Raw genomic sequence first — 17095 nt, forward strand, 5'->3', positions numbered from 1 at the left:
CCCTGTGTAGTCCCTGACACAATCTTGCATTATTTTCAAATCCATGTCAACAAGAGACAATAATAAAAAGTAGCATGAGTCGTCAGTGAGTAATAGCTGTCCATTTTGAGAGATAATAATACAGCAGCAAGTGATGGGATTAGTCACTGATCAGCACAAGACAAACAAGCACCTCTAAAAATACAGACATTCTCCAGGAACTGTGCATACGCCTCTGTGACAGAAAGAGGTAAACAGAATGGATTTCAAGTTGTGTACCATGAAATAGAACAGGACATAAATCTGTCTATCGATTGTTTCAGTGAGAAAAGGAATGCTATCAAAAGAATTGACAGCATTTGTCATAAATTAGGCTGAGATTGGAAAACGTATTGTTATTGATGGCTACCTGTTAAAAGGCTCTCACAAAAGGTCAGCAGGCCCTGTGTGCAGCATTAAGATAATACAAAACAATAGAATTATCTAAATTCACATTTAGACATAGTAATAAAAGATATTAACCCAAATATTCAAAGTTGCGAGGCTATAATGCAGCTTTATCACAAGCTTTGTAGATGTTTTTTTGGGACAAATTTCTCATTTGTGGATGTGATAGAAGGTATAGCACACCTAGTCATTCCTTTACAACAGAAAAAAGACATGAATCGTACACAGACATTATGGAACAATAACAGAATAACAGGGGGAAACCAGATGAGTGATCCATAATCTAAGACAAATTTCAACAACAGAACATGACAACCTGAAATAACCCACATAACTCTATCACACTCTTGACAGATATGGCCACCAGCAAAATTATCACCTCTGTGAGTTGATTTTAAGGAACAAGAGCAACAATAAAATTGTTTGCACAATGTGGCCACGTTGTTCTTAACGGGAAATGACTTAATGAAGCATGTAAAGGGGTGAGGAACTTGCTCCGGATTACACATTTGCCTCAGGGCCTAATTTACCTGAGAGATCAGGTCGTAGGGATGTTAGAAAGAGTCAGGCACTGCAGGAGTGAATACTAGTGTGTGTTGGTTGTGTGTTTGTCTAGGCTGGCGCTAATAAAAATCTGCGTTTGCAGGGAAAGATAAAAATGAACAGAGGATAGCAGGAGTATTAGTGCTCATAGAAACAGATGACAAATGATTTACAGGATTTCACTCACCATAACTTGACGTCTGTCACAACAGCTGCAAAAATAAGAAACCTATTTCCATGTAATCAATCCTTGTATACACTCTTTACTGTATATTAAAAACTTCTTATTCTTGCCAATTATTTTCCCGCTCAGGTTAGACTGGAATTACATGAGGTCACCACCTATATGAATTTTTCATGCAAGACATTTTTCCAACTGAGGATATGGACAGTGTCGATAATAAAATCAATGATGGCTGCGTGCTTCTTCCAAACAAAGCCAAGGTAATATTATCAGTCAAACAATATATCTGCTGCAAGAATGAGTCCCTCTCCGAACATATGCAACAAGAAAATGGTCACACAGCTGTCGGTCGAGCGCAGTCTGTACACACCCACGCAGTCTCCACACAAGGTGTAATCAGACACAATAGATGAAGACACCTGTGTGGGTGGACCAAACGTGTGCGGGGCCTTTGATGTAAGCAGCTAATGAAGCTGACTCTCTTTAACCTCTATTTAATGTCTCTGCTGTACGATGTCATGTGTTAAATGCTACACTGAAAGACAGACATTGAATTTTAACTCTTCGTTGTAACACTAGTTTATACAGACATAGCTGATCACATGGTCTGTGATGGGGACAACACAGAACCGGGGCTGAAATGATTTCCACCGCAATGACGTGGTGAATACAGGCCAAGAGGAATATGTTGTGAGCAGCGATTATTGTACACTGCTGTACTTCCACCATATTAAGTTTAATATATGTCATGTAAGTGCCAGAAGATGCATCATTTCATGAAAAATGATGCAACAGGCATGTAATTAATGGTATAGCCATAGACGCTTCTGTTTATTATTAAAGATAAGCAACATCTACAACAACAGAACAACATAAGTAAGTATACTGCATAAATGTATGCCAAATAAACAAGTGGAAATACACAAAGTTTGGTGCCCTTAAGGCCCTTACGCCATGACACACCAAGCCAACAGTCCTGACAGTCTTTTGCTGTATGTCCTGCACTATCGATACTAGTTGGACTCCTGTAGAGGGCTTTTCAGACAATGATGTTCAATCATTGGAACAAGTGATTCACAGAGAAATCACTCTGGTCAGCCGAAGTCACAAAACAAAACCAAACAAAACGTTCAAACAAACAAATCAACAGCTTGATCATCTTAAATGAACACTTATAGGCCAATTTATCAGTAAGATTCATTAGGGGTCCTCTCTAAAGATGGTTCACAGCTCCTCTTAGCTTCCTAGCCTTCCAGCTAATAATAGTTCTGGGATATCTTATTTTTGCAGGTGCCCAAACTCATCAATAGCATTTCACTGTACCATCTGTCCAACAGTTAACAACTCTCCCTGTATGTCTGTCTGTATGGCAGTTATCTGTTAATCTCAACACTACGTTATATTCTAAATGTTAATAAGCACTTCCTGATTATTTCATCTTTTCTAATTGATATTAAAGTTGGATACATAAATATAAATGCTCATAGCACAGTACAGAACTAACAGCAAAGCTTGCTAAATTTCCTCATTAGGTATAGATGATACCACATGTATAATGATTTCACTCACTACCAAGTTAAATTTACTAGTGTCCAGAACACAATGCTGAAAGTTTCCACAAAAGGTCTATCCATATTAACTTTGCACCTAAAGAGAAATGTTCCATTATATAAAGGTAATTTCTTGGTTAGCTTCGTTATCCATCTGTCTACATGACAAGTCTTACAATAATATGAAGGAATTTCTGAGAGAGGTTCAGTTTTAATATCATATCCACCTTCACACTCCCTTGCACCCCCCTGCCCTCAGTGTCTTCTCCCAAAGTTTTTAGGTTTGAAATATTAATGCAGCTTTTTGTGAACTTGAGTGGGGTTTGTCCATTTCGTTCACCAAACACACTCAAAGCCTTCTGCAATAAAGGAGGGCCTTTCTTTGTGCTTTGTGCAAAGTGCTTTGAGTCTGGTAGACTTTCCTCAAAGAGATACATGTCAGAAAGAAGAAAAACAAAAACTTCTGAGATGCTGAAAGTTCAAACTGATGTGTATGCTCTCCAGAGTAGACCTCAGCGCATACACCCATTTTAGAACACAGTTGACCAACGGTCGCTTGTGTATGTATGACCAACCTTCTTCCATAAAGACCACTCACAGGGATAATTAATGTCGCCCAGTTGACTCTGAAATATCCTTGATGAGGCCCCGCGTTCCTCTGTGAAGGAGACCACACTCTAAAGACTCCTGTCAAGTCACGTCGTCATCCAGCAGTGACATAAAACTCAGTGACATGTGACATTAACCAAAGGTCACATGTAGACTCCTTCCATAGCCGGAATGGCTCTGAGCCTCAAAGGGATACGTGCTATCATCCAATCATCTGGATGGGGAGAAAGCCAAACAGGAAGTGATACACTCTTTCTCGATTGGACAGTGTTGTGACATAAGCGCCTCTGGCAGCTCAAATCTGGATTTGGATACCGAGGACTCATGATGATGAGAAATGGGCTGTTTTATTTGACAAGGGGCTTGTTAGTTGTCAGAAATGCGTGCTCATCTGGGAACGCGTATGCTGTAAACTGCTGAAGATAGAGAGCGATGGCACGAATAGGAAGGCAGTCTGCGTGTGGGATCTGATCAGGCATCTGTTACTTCGGAGCTCCTTGTCCATGACACACAAACATACGCACGTACACATTTGCTTGATATGCTGTGATGTACAATATTCAAGCATTGTCTTGGCAGGCATTTTTTCGTGTGTGCCTTAGACTCAGTCAGCAATTCCACAGTGTGCTGTCCAGCTGACGTCAGGAGGGCAAGAGCTACTGTACAAGTCAGGCAACCCCCATCCACAGCCCTGCGAAAGCTTTCCATCTCTGCGTCCATATGGCTCGGTGTTTCTGCTCCGTCTCACATTCCTTTTGTTTGATATGTAATTTTCTCGGCCTCTTTCCGTCCTTATCCCTAGTCTTTCATCACTGTTGCCTCTCTAATTGTTTCTACATCTACTCTCTTTGTCGACTTCTATCTTATTTTCTTACAGTATATACTTATTCTCTCTGTGCCTTCCTCTGAAGCCTCTTGTCATTCTCTTCCTACTTCTTCTTTTTTCCCTCTGTCTCTCCTCATCTGTCTCATCCCTCGCACCCCTCTCTCTCTCTCTGTCTCTTTCCCTCTGTGCATGCCTTCCTTTCTCCTTCCTCTCAGTTTCAAAGCGAACACTGCCTCTCCTTGTCCAGAGTCAAAGACTCTCCTCTGTCCTCTATCCACCGTTTTGGAGAGCCACTGCAGACCTGCCACTCAGTATGCACAGTGGCCACGTGGCCCGACAATGGCTCATTTCAACCTCAATTTCCCCCGAAATGAATGGGAGCCCACCCTTGTGCACGCGGCATGCCTTTTAATTGGCCCAAGTTAGATTCGAACCATTAAACCACTGATGTCGACACATCTTCGCCGCGCCCATTGCCCCCCCACAGCCCCATTCACACATGCACACGCGTGCACACGCGGTCTTTTCCTCTCAGGCTGCCAGAACATAAACGTCTTATCTCTCGGCCCCAACCGAGCACAGACGCCATGAATATTCAGCAGCTTCCATCTCCGTTTCAGCAGACAACAGTAGGCGCATGCACGCAATTGCCAACATACACACACACACACACACATGCAGAGAAAACACATAAACACACATATACATTCACACACACACACACACACACACACACACACACACACACACACAGACACGGCCTTTCTCCTGCACCCACCATTTCCAAACGGGCATTGTTTACGCTTTGCTGAGTTTAGCTCATTTGTCTCTTTCCCCTCATTTGCTACAGTACGAACAGTGTATATCTGAGAGATATTGATTAAAAGCCAGGGGAGAACCAGCAGTGCTGTTCTCACAATGTGCAGATATTCGCCCATTCTGCAGACACCAAATCAACATTTTTCACTTTAGAGTATCTGTAACACTTACCTGCATCCAGGACAGGAAAGCGTGAAACAAAGGGAAAGAGGGAAATACTTAGATTTATGCACTGCAGTATCCGACCCGTGTAGTAGTGTATATTTATACAGTACGTAGGCATATCAGTTATAATTTCACATCACTGTCATGTGCTTAGCATCCGTCAAAAATAATTAGCTGTTTTTATAGGATGCAACCTTTGGCACTGAAATCAACTGATCAGAAGTCAGATCCCAGCAAACTGTTCTTCTAAAAACTAAAACGTATGATTTATTATAAAAGACTCAACCCATTAAAAACCAAAGACAAGCCAATTTAAAAACACAATCGTCTGCCTTTGATGGCTTTCCTCATAGATAAATGCACTTGGAGAATATTATCTGTTCCTATCAGTCGGTCATTAAATAAAGAGCAGATTAATCAGTGAGCGCCCATGGCTTCGGGTACAAACCCCGGTCTAATCAGAGGAAAGGCTGGGAACCAGGTGTGCTTCATCTCTCTGAAACACGGCCTGAACCCAGCCAAGAAGCCCAGCCCCAGCTCTACTCCAACACCCCTTTGAAATATTTCACTCCAAATTCACAATAGCCCAATCCCCCCATGGATGTTGTCAGAGATGAAAGAGGCAGTGTGCTCTGGTGCTCTGTCCGCACTGCTCTCTCTTTCTCTCTCTGCTCATTCTCTCTGGAATAGGGAGAAAAAAAGAAAGTGAATACTCAAGTAGCTCCTGCACTCTTCAACCATTTTACACTACTGCTTTGATCTCCTTGCAGCATGCCGCCGTCATAGTAACGGATCAAAATCTCAGCGTCTTTGTATTAGAAGATTTTCTCCCTCTTTTACCTTAGTTTGACTTGCATGCATCTATTTGCTTGTCTAAACCATCCCTCTCCTCTCTCTCTACCTCTCCTACCCTCCAGTTGCTGGGAGGGTTTTCCTCCTCGTTTAGCTCGTTAGTGTGTGGCGGTAGCCGGCAGGATCAATTATGGGGGAATGCGAGCTTGCGTCTCAGTATCATTACCCAGCAAAAACTATATTAGTTCAGTCTGAGGGGAACACATGGGCAGAAGACAGTCTGATTATTACACCAGCCTGCCAGCCAGCCAGCTACAGTTCCTGTTCTTTGGCAGCATCTGCTACTGATCTCCAGCCGCTACTGGCCTCGCTCACTCCTCTATTATGTTCTGAGCTGCACAGGATACTATGTTCGCTTTGATCAGAATCAAAAATCACTTTAACTGACAGCAAAGGCACAGGAAATGTTCCTGGTGACATGGTGCGGAGCAATATTCCGAAATAGACATCATGTAGACCAGTGGTTCAATGGGTAACTGGTTCAAAGAAAACACAACCTTGCATATGGGCAGTGCAACAACACAAAGCTCAAACACGCAGCACTCCACACATTAATATTCAGCATAGATCTTGAAACCTAGAAAGCCTATGAACCTAATGTGATATATTTTAATGCTTTGTTGTTCAAAGTGGATTATTGTATCACTCAAAGAACAAAGATGCATCTATTTTCTGAAGTTCATTTTTTGCATGAAGTTTATTTTTTCTCAGTCGCTACTCGCAGGCTCTGTGAGGAAATTTTCAGTGACATATTGAACAATTTTCTGTCATATAATGAACAGTGTCATGAGGTTTTTTTGTAGACTATAGTTTCCGCCCTCAAGAATGTAATTTCGGCCTCAAATAAACAACACATCAAATCAACATCAAAGAACTATGGGCAACAAAGGCCGACTGTGAAATACTGAATATGCTGAATCTCCTTAAAACCCAGTGTACAGAGAGCCGAGGCAATGGTGACAGACGCACCAAATAAAAACTAGGGCCACAAACGCTCATCCACGACCAAACACTGGAAAATGGACGACCATATGGGCCACAGGCTGAGAGGTTTCCCTATAATCCCTATAATGGTCGTCCATTGTGGAGTGGGTAACCTTTCATCCAAACAGTGGCACTTTAGTTTGCTGCTTGGCATCACCAATGTACTGAAGGGATAATATTGAGGTAATATTTTACTTATTTCATAGTATCGGTGGTTGTAGTGCAGAGAAACAATAATATAATAATAACACTGAACGATCTAACTATAAATGTGCTGTAACAAACTGTAACTTCACTGAAATACAAGACAAAGGTTGAACACATGCAGAGATCATCATGTGCAGGGTTGATTTGATGAGTTCTGATCTCTCCTCTGTCTGCTGTATCTCTGATGATCTCTCCCATCATGCCTCTCCCGCTCCTCCATCTCAATAACGTACATCTGCTTTCTTTCTTTCTTTCACACTGCTTTCCTCATCTTCGCCTGCCCAAATCCCCGTCCTTCTCAGTCCCCAATTCTATTTATTTCGCTTTCTCTCCCTCTTTTCTTCTCCCTCTCGCCTCTCCCTCAGAGGGCAGACTTTAGGGAGTAATCCAGCCTCTCAGACAGCTGCACATCACCAGCTGTCTGAGAAAGCTGCACACTCTCTCTCCTCTTCCTCTGTCTGAGTCCCTTCCTCCTTCCTTGTCTGCCCTCCCTCTGCTTCTCATCTGAATATACAGAGTGGGCGCAGCCAGATGCAGCCCATCACTGATGTCAGATTGTGACACAAATTACCTCTATTTGATCGGTAATGGAAGCCTTTTAGTGTCAACCAATGCTACACTGAAGGATTTTAACTTCAGTCTAAACTATAATCCCGTTGCAACAAGGAATATGTGGCTTCATACTGATCGTAGTGGTCCTTAATATGCAGATCCAATTGATCAGAAGATTTTAAAAAAATACTCTCTGAAAAATACCTATTGTTCACCATCATGTTAACTGCTATATAAATTCATATGGGAAATTATTTATCAGGTTTGTGTCAAAGTGGCTTTTTTGGCTTTAGCCCACATGGACTAATTTATAGCAATACTTGTGTGTTTACAATCAGGTATGAGGCTACTCATCAAACCAGGCAGTGTACTTAATTATAATAATGTACCTAAAAAACGGCAAGTATGACTTGTGGACACTGTCTTTTATGCAGAGATAGTTTAGCTGCATACTCATTTTTGTGTTCAATGCAAGGTAATAGATTCTTTTCACGTTTCATAAATTCAGGAAAAACATTTAACAGCACTACTAAAATACAACAATTTACTTTTTATACTTCACAGTTCACCTTACTTTACTTTTATGACATATCTGTCACCAGTCAGTCCGTATCTATTTTTATATGTAATTATTCTTGCTGATTTTCAAAGGGGCTGGAGCCTTTTTCAGCTAGCATTCTGTACATTGTGGAAAGGTTGTCAGTCACAGGTTACCAGTTAATGCACACTGCAAACTGTTGTTAAGAAAGCTACATAGTAATATGTACACAGACAATTCTGACTGTTACTGTAGTCAACCACTGTGGCAATTGGAGAATTAATTAAAGCTACAGTGCAGAACTTTTGTCTCCCCCTCCTGGCAGTGGAAATAACAACACATACACTGTCAACACAAACAAATGGCGCATGCCTAGATTCTGCAGTCTTTCAGTCAATAAAGAGAATTCAGACCAATAGTTCTAATAATACAGTGGTTCACGACTATGAAAGACAGTGAATTCATAGAACCTTAGTTACATTTGTAACCCTCGCATCAGACTTATGCATAGCTGTTATAGTAACAATCATTCATAGTTTATGTAAAATGCAGTGCAGCAGCATAGGAATGTTACTGATTTAAACCTCAAGTAAAATGAGTTATAGAAAGAGATTTACTGAAACTTTAATGTATGTATAATGTTAATTTACATGTAAAAGTCATACAGTGTTTTTGCTCCACATAGTGCCCTCGTGATTCATGTACATTGCTACATGGACAAAGCTTAGTGATGAGCTGAAGCAACAGTAATAGTAAATCTGAGGTTTTCATTATGGGTAAATAGGGCAGCTCACACAATCGCAACCTCAGTGGCTTTTCAAGTATAGCAAATTGTCAGCTACAGTTATGACAGTTTTTTTTGTGCTTTTTTTTCTTGCTCTATTTACAGAGATTCACAAATAGGCAGGTAAATAGAAGCTAGTCAGTTTTAGCCTCCATGCCATCTCTGGTGCAATGTGTTGTACACAGAAATACTGCTGACCTCTGGAGATGTTTTGTACTGCTGGCCTTATAACGCATTATTTAATGTTCGGAGATCATCCAGGTTTACCAGTAAACAATGAGCAGTTATTTCATGAGACGGGATTATAGACGACCACATGTCCACCAAAACACAAAACAGCAACCTCTACAAATGAAAATGAAAATCTCCCTATTAATACCCAGCATGTGGTGAGGATTAAAGCCCCATACATGATGTGTACATTTACAAATGCTTTACATGGCATAATTTAATCCCAATGTAAGCAAGGTTAAAAAATATAAGCTGCATGATTACCTTGATGTCTCTATATTCTATATATCCTAAATATATGACATTTTTCTTGTATATGTTACCTCTGTCATGAAACAATTTAACATGATGCATAAAACAGAAGACGGCTTGGAACAATCTTCATATGTTGCATATATGCAAATACAGAAGAAGATTAAAGCAGGAATGTTACTTTTTGTCACATTTTATAATTTAATTCATTCCTAAATGTATTTTTTATGTATCTTTAATTACTGATTATAATATATTTAATAATAATGTAATATCTTTTGTAACTTAATGCAAATATACAATACAAATGTATTTATTGAGTCATTTATTTACTTTTTGTTTTTGATCATGACAATTTCAGCTCTCCAATTTCAGCCCATACTTAGAGAGACTAACAAGACATTTTTAATATCAATCTCCAATTTTCCATTTATATTTTGATGCACAAAGAATTGTCCCTGAAGCATGTAACTGTGCAGCTGTCTCCAGCCCCCAACTGCATGGTGCCTCTCAGCTAAGAAACACACTGATTGATAATAGATTATCACATACAAGTGACTGTATGACTATTTAATAAACAAACGCATTAGTGATCACATTTGTAGTGATAGAATTACAGACCAAACCTTTACCTGCATGTCGTATTTATTTATCTAATTTAATATAAAAATCGTACATTCTTTTTACACTGCCGTGAAATTAGTTTCAGCATAGATTATGCAGATCCATTCTTAAATTGTGCGACCCCCCTTCCACCACTCTCTCTCTCTCTCTCTCTCTCACACACGCGAGCATGCACACACGGGAGATTAGTCACTTCTCATAGGGAAGTTAAACAGACAGTCGACCACTTAACCAGCCTAATAGGGGTGATTTCCAGTGTAGGATTTCATTTAGAAACTGATGACAACCCTTACGTGACTTCTCCCAACAGAAATAAGGGAGACAGAGACATTGTTGCCACAGAGACCTGGAACGAGACACTCCAGCATTTGCATAGGGCTTAATTTGATCTACTTGAGATTGCAACCTCCTTCCACTTGATGTAATTAAACCAAGAGATGTGACTAATTAAGTTGACGGAGAGAAACGAGAGAGCGGCAAAAGCAGCTGATGTAATGGCAGACGATAGTAAATATTGACAAGAGAAGTTGATTGGGAGCGAGCGTATCACAGGGCGAGGCCTGTTAGGGTTGTCAGGGTATTCATCATTCGTCGCAGATAGTGTGAACGCACTGGATGTGTCGTGTTGTATGAGCACGGTCTGCGGCGCACATGTGCAAATGACTTTGCACCTCGTTTTGGGGGTGAAGAGACAAGTGAGTTAGACTCAGAAATGTGATAATTCATTAAATGAATCTAAGCACTACGTGTGAAGTGATATCATTAGTAGATTTTCAAAGCTTCAGGTGAGACCATATTTTGAAACACAGGGAGGGAGCCAATAAAAATATTAGAGGGCTCGTTCATGCGCAGCTGATGACAGTACGGAAACTCTAGAGATTGTCGTCTCTGTCCTAACGAATAAACGATTTTGCTGCTGCTGTAATCCTAACATCAAAACAAATGAATACAAAAATAAAATCAGACACAAATCAATTCATTTTCATTTCGTCAGTTTGTGATGGTGCAAATGCAGGCATTTGGTGCCAAGTTCAACTTTCGTGATTTTTGACCTGCAATCTTTCTAATGCTGAAGGTGTAAAGGAGAGAACACGTAAGAAGAGACCATCCATGTGTCAACAAAAGACCATGAATCTTAACAAAACTCTGCAAGTTATAGCGATGATAAGTGAAAACTAATCTTTGGTGACATGAAGTCACCAAGTTCAATTAAGCTCAAACTGAGTGATGCAATAGAGGCCATGAGCAATGGGAGCAGCTCATGCAGGTGACTGACATGATGCAGAGATCTGAAACATTTGGGCAGGGAAATAAACAAGAAGACATCCAGAGTCTAAAATGTCCACTAGTGACTTGGTGGACATGGTTAAAGCTGTCCAACGCTAACCGCTGCAACAACGGTAACTGAGTATGAAGTGAAAACCTGTTAAACATAGTCTGGATAGAACCACACAATCCTAAAATGAGTGAGCATAAGGGCTTTTACAGTCTAGTCAACCCCTGGAACGTTGTTAAGGTTAAATGTGGCCAACAGACTGATTTATAAACTCTGTTAATGGCTGGGCCAGTGAGACACTAGCCGACACAAACAGTTCATGTAAATTACCCAGAACAACCAATAAAAGAAAGCTTACAACATTAAAACCACTGACAGAAGAAGTAACAGAATAACAGTGACCATCTTGTGACAGTAAAATGTTCTGCTGGAAATTTTTTGGACCTGGCATTCACGTGAATGTTACTTAGACATGTAGCAACAACCTAAACCAAACCAAACAACTGTTTTAGAAGTGCCAGAAAGACCTGCACTATATTAGAAAGGAGGTTTTAATGTTGTGGCTGATCAGTGTACATACACAATTAAAGCACATGCATCTTTACATCCTGTATTTGGTCTCCAACGAGTGCACCATATGTCTTCAACCAACAGTCTTTTAACCTGTTGCGCACACTCATTCTAATCCAAGTGGTCTGCCTATTAACATTTGGCAGATGTGTTTTCCCAGATGAAATACTCAGGTCTGAACCAGTAAAGGTCTCCTGAAATGTTGAGGTGCATAATTGCCAATCTGTGCTGAGCCCAGAGGCCTCGTTCACTTCATTTAGGGCTTTTATGGTGCCGCAGCAGACGGAGAGACTTCAGAAGTACATAAAGGAACAGATGTTAATGTCATACTGCTGCCTTGTCCTCTCTTTATGTCGACATGCTGTACAGTAGCTATTTGTTTATCAGCCTTCACGTGCCACAGTCCTATTATCACCATATTGAAAAGTGAACGTGAACATTTTTGGTCTCACTACACACATGTACAATAGATATAATCACTGATTCATCGGGTTTAAATGGAGCCACTCAGCAAAGCGGAACAGGCTGCACCCACACACTCTTTTACCTTTAATTGAATTTTAATCTGTGTTTGCGGTCACAAATCATGCAGTGCAGGGTAATTATCTATTAACGATAATGTTATTGGATTTATATGGAAATGCGCAGGCAGCAAACTGAACTTGCGGTGTGGTCATGAGCAGACAGTGTAATCAGCAGATGTTGCTGGCAGGCCAGTGGCTTTTGTTTCTAGAACGATCCCTGGCCAGTTGACAGAGAGGGTTTCTTGTGTGATACAACACAATGGCAATTCTGCCTCCGTGCTGCCTATCTGTCCTGTGATATATCTCTGCTTTTCTCTGCGTCTGCATCTCCCTTCCACCCCCTTGCTCCTCTATCTCTCTCCCTCTGTCCTCCAGTGGTCTCATTAGGGCGGGACTGTGAAGGCAAGGTGAGATGGTTACTGTGACAACAGCAGAGAATGACGGGCAGAGTGGCAGAGAGCAGCTTGTGTGTGTGTGTGCGTGCGTGCGTGTGCGTGCGGATGTGCATAAGTGTGATTACAGTAAGTTTTTCATGATTATCCAATACTGTATGCATGCTGTGTGGTACAGGTGGGAAGAGAAGAGAAGAGAAGAGAAGAGAAGAGAAGAGAAGAGAAGAGAAGAGAAGAGAAGAGAAGAGAAGAGAAGAGAAGAGAAGAGAAGAGAAGAGAAGAGAGTGGCACAGTATGAAGCGCCACAGCAAACAGCAAGACGCGACACAACAAAACACCATTGCATAATTGAGTAGGCCATCCATTAAAGTCCTTATCTATTTCAGGGGGAATTAGGCACATAGAATCTGCTCACTGCTCCACGGTGCCAGGAAATGATGGGCAGCACTGAGGGGCAGAGCTAAGATTAGACTGGAGTGATTGACAGGTCGACAGAGCCAACTGGAAGCCTGCCATTCCTCCCTTAAGATAGTCTCCTTACAGTAATGAAGCAGAGTAAGCCAGCTCTACATGAGGGCATAAGCAGTCAAGGAGATAATGAGGAAGTTGAGGACATCTTGTGCAATCCTTCCTCTCTCTCAGGGACTGAAATAAACAACAAGAAATGTCCTTGGACCATTTGGACAGTGGCATTGACCCTTAACCTCGACTGAGTCTCTTCACCTGTGTGAAAAACCAACGCGAATATTTCACAAGGAAATCTGAATCAAAAAAAGGGTCTTCATGATCTTCAGAAGCATGTGAGGAGTTGAAGAGACAGAGCAAACAACACAGCAGGGAGTCTGCTGTCTGCTGCCTCCTGTGGCGTGGATGACCTTTTCAACACCACGTAGCTCTGCAAGACTCTGATAAGACCAGCTGGGAGGTGACAAAATGTCCTTGTGGTGGATACAATACCCACACTGGAGACATACACAGGGGCAAAACACACACAGGGGCAACCAGCTGGCCTAGAAATATAGTTTGACGGAGGTCACAGGTTTACTTTCCGATAGCAAAGTGTATTCAAGGTCAGACGTGGCAGCAAGGAGATAGCTGGCATTAATTCTGTAATGCCCTGTAACAATGCCATGGTGCTGTGAAGAAAGATACTGAGCCCTCTAGGACCAACTGGCAACCTCTGTGGCTGAAAAAAAGAACACACAAAAAAACTACAGTTCCTTGAATGGTCACTTGAGGCTCGTGTGTCAATCCTAACAAACCTCCATATTGAAATGATGAACTTTACAAGAGAAACAAACATGTTTGCAGCCTGGTACAAAAATTGTTAATTTCTCCATTAACGACATAGGATTTTTTAAAATAAAGTTTCCAGTTAAAATTATATTAAAGCTTAATGTTATGCATTAACCCAATGGTTTTAGCCGCACTTGTGGTGCTACGTTTTGCCCATTTTTGAATAATTCGAGTTTGCAGATACTGCCAAGATGGAAGTTTGTGCAGCGCTCACTGAGCTTCAAAACCGATCCTCACAAACGCCGTGGTTGACACCACAAACGACTAATCCATTTTTATATACAGTCAATGATAACGACACACTGCTGATGACCTTGTGTTGAAGGTTTCCCAGAGAAAGACAGGGACGCCATGTGAAGTGATCAATCATCGTCGTGGAATTGAATTACATGTGCATTTACTGTAAGTCTGGATACACACAAACTGAACTCAGCAGTAAAAAAATAAATAAATAAATAAAAAACGTAAGAATGGGGAATAGAAATTTATATTAATAATGAAAAACCAGAATCTGGATGTGATAAGATGGCCCCAAGGGAAAGCCGAAAAGCATTTGGAGGACTTTGCTAAAAAATGTCCTTTTCAACATTAATTAGCTTTAGTCAGAATTCAGCAAGAGTCAGAAAGTGAGAGGAGGGAATGTGGAAAATGAAAGATGAAAGGCAAAGATGAGACGGCTGGTGTGTCTGCATTAAATGGAGCAGAATATGTAAGAGCACAGCTTGTGTGACACACTGACATGCTACGCTTCCTTTTAATCTCTGCTGTTCTGGGTCAGATACCTTCTGTGCTCCCACAAACATGCAGCAGCATATGTGGATGTTATAACGCAACACACACGTATGACATTGTCTCTGGACTATCTGAAGTACAGAGGAGGTAAAAGGACCAGGCTGAATGAATGGGTTCTGGCCACATACGCCACGACGTCTAACAGATATGGGTCCTGTCCAAATGACCAGACATTAACACACACAAACCAACCCAAATTGAAGCAGTAGTAATCTGATTATGTAGCAGCTGTCACAGTCAGCTTTCATTGCCATGTTTTATGAGTCACTACGCACACTTGGTTACATTCACAGACACACGAGCATGTGTCCAAACACATGCTGTACGTACACTTACACATTCACATGCTCATAAACAGCATCTTCTCTATCCACATATAAGCAAAATAAAGATGATACTGCAAGACTTTAATGTAAACAAACTATTAGAAACTATTTTATTGAAGAGAGATGGATTCAGATTGCAATGTTCATATTTGCAAAAGCAGGTAGGTACATTTTAGTCAACTAAACTCCAATAATATGCAAATAATAATTCAACACCAGAGCAGCTACAGCAATAGCTTTGTATAAAGTTGTATAACTAAATGAATTTCTGTAAGAATGCAGATCGCCTCATAATCTTACCTATGAGATTCATTTCAGTCATGAAGGACAGATGAGCATAAAAGAGGGATGAGGCTGAGGGGGAAAAAAAACGTAAGCCCGAATGCAAGGAAGAAATTGAATGTGCAAATCAGGCAACTGCTCAATATCAGCAACTCCACATCCTTTCTACGCTGATTGCACATTATGGACAAATGTAACAGATCTAGATAGAACTTTGTCAATAAGGAAGAAACAGACCTGAGGGTTGGCCTCTTCCATTTGAATAAACACACACACATAGAAAGAGGCAGAGCTACCACTCTATTTCTTCCCATGTTCTTTTTATATCTCATCATTTCTCCACATTTCTTCCCACATCAGACTTAATGGGAAAAAATGGAAATGTGCCTGTCAGTCAGGCCGTGGTGGTGCTGATATCAGGAGAGAGGCTTCCCCTGCTGCAGAGATGAAAACACATCCAGAGACAGATGAGTCAGGTTGACTGTCAGTTGGTCAGTCTGCAGATCGCGAGTCAATCAGCCAGTCGGTAGAGAGCCAGGATTTTAGTGGGTCAGTCAGTTAATTAGTGAGTCAGTGAAGCAGCCATGTGGGTGTATTAGTTAGTAAGCAGGCCAGCCAGCCAGCCAGTAAGTCTCCACTTAAGTCAGTCATTTAGATGGCCAGCCAGACAGTCAATTACAGTCAATATGTTAATCAGTGACTGCTGTCAGTCAGCCGGTCAGTGTGATAATGATGAAACACCGGCTCATGAAAGATAATGTCAGACTGTATGTCACAGCCAGATGTTCCTTTATTGCTTCTTGAACAACGTGTCAACATATCCACATACTTAAAAATGCCAAATGGGAATTAAACTGCCGAATAAAGTATTCCTTATCTCGCCACAGAAACTTCCAGTAAAAGGACGGATGAATGAATGGCTGACCCCCTATTAACACTGGAGGAAAAAGTCACCATTTCCCTGGAAAACACCTGCTAGCCAGACTAACAGACCAAGAATTAGCAAGCAGCTGGAAACTGTTTGCTCTTCTCCACTGTGAGTGTTTTCTGTTACAGCAGGGGGGGTGGAGCAGACTGCATAATGCTGAGACAGAGAGAGAAGAGTGGCAATGTGAGGCCTCTCTGATCACATCCACGCTGCACATCAAGAATCAGCGGCAGAAAACGTTCACTTTCATCATCTGAGAGCCGTTTGCTGAGGGGAATTGCAGTTTGTCGTTGTCTTTGACTGCGGCTGGGAAATTGTGTTGCGTGTGTGCATATGAGCGTTCACGAATGCAGATGTATGTGTCAGCGGTGTGTGTATTTAAGATGACACGGGGGGTGGTCGCGCTTACACACAGAGTGGCGTACGGTGCCTTCCTTTTTGGCAATCACGAGTGACAAGTGAGCGGGGGAATCGAGAGCGAACGCAAGGTGCAATGAGGGGTTGGGGGTTACAACGGGAGGGCTTTGCTTAACAATCTCATCCGCCCGTGTGTAGTTGTGCAT

General features: G+C 41.4%; 1 protein-coding gene across 4 annotated transcripts in view; it reads right to left on the minus strand.

Moving 5' to 3' along the window:
- Positions 1 to 17095, minus strand: part of dscamb (Down syndrome cell adhesion molecule b) — a 113708-nt gene that overhangs the window by 53540 nt on the left and 43073 nt on the right. The gene's annotated exons all lie outside the window — the stretch shown is intronic.

Source organism: Mugil cephalus, chromosome 9, assembly GCF_022458985.1.
Source record: "Mugil cephalus isolate CIBA_MC_2020 chromosome 9, CIBA_Mcephalus_1.1, whole genome shotgun sequence".
NCBI classification, from domain to species: Eukaryota; Metazoa; Chordata; class Actinopteri; order Mugiliformes; family Mugilidae; genus Mugil; species Mugil cephalus.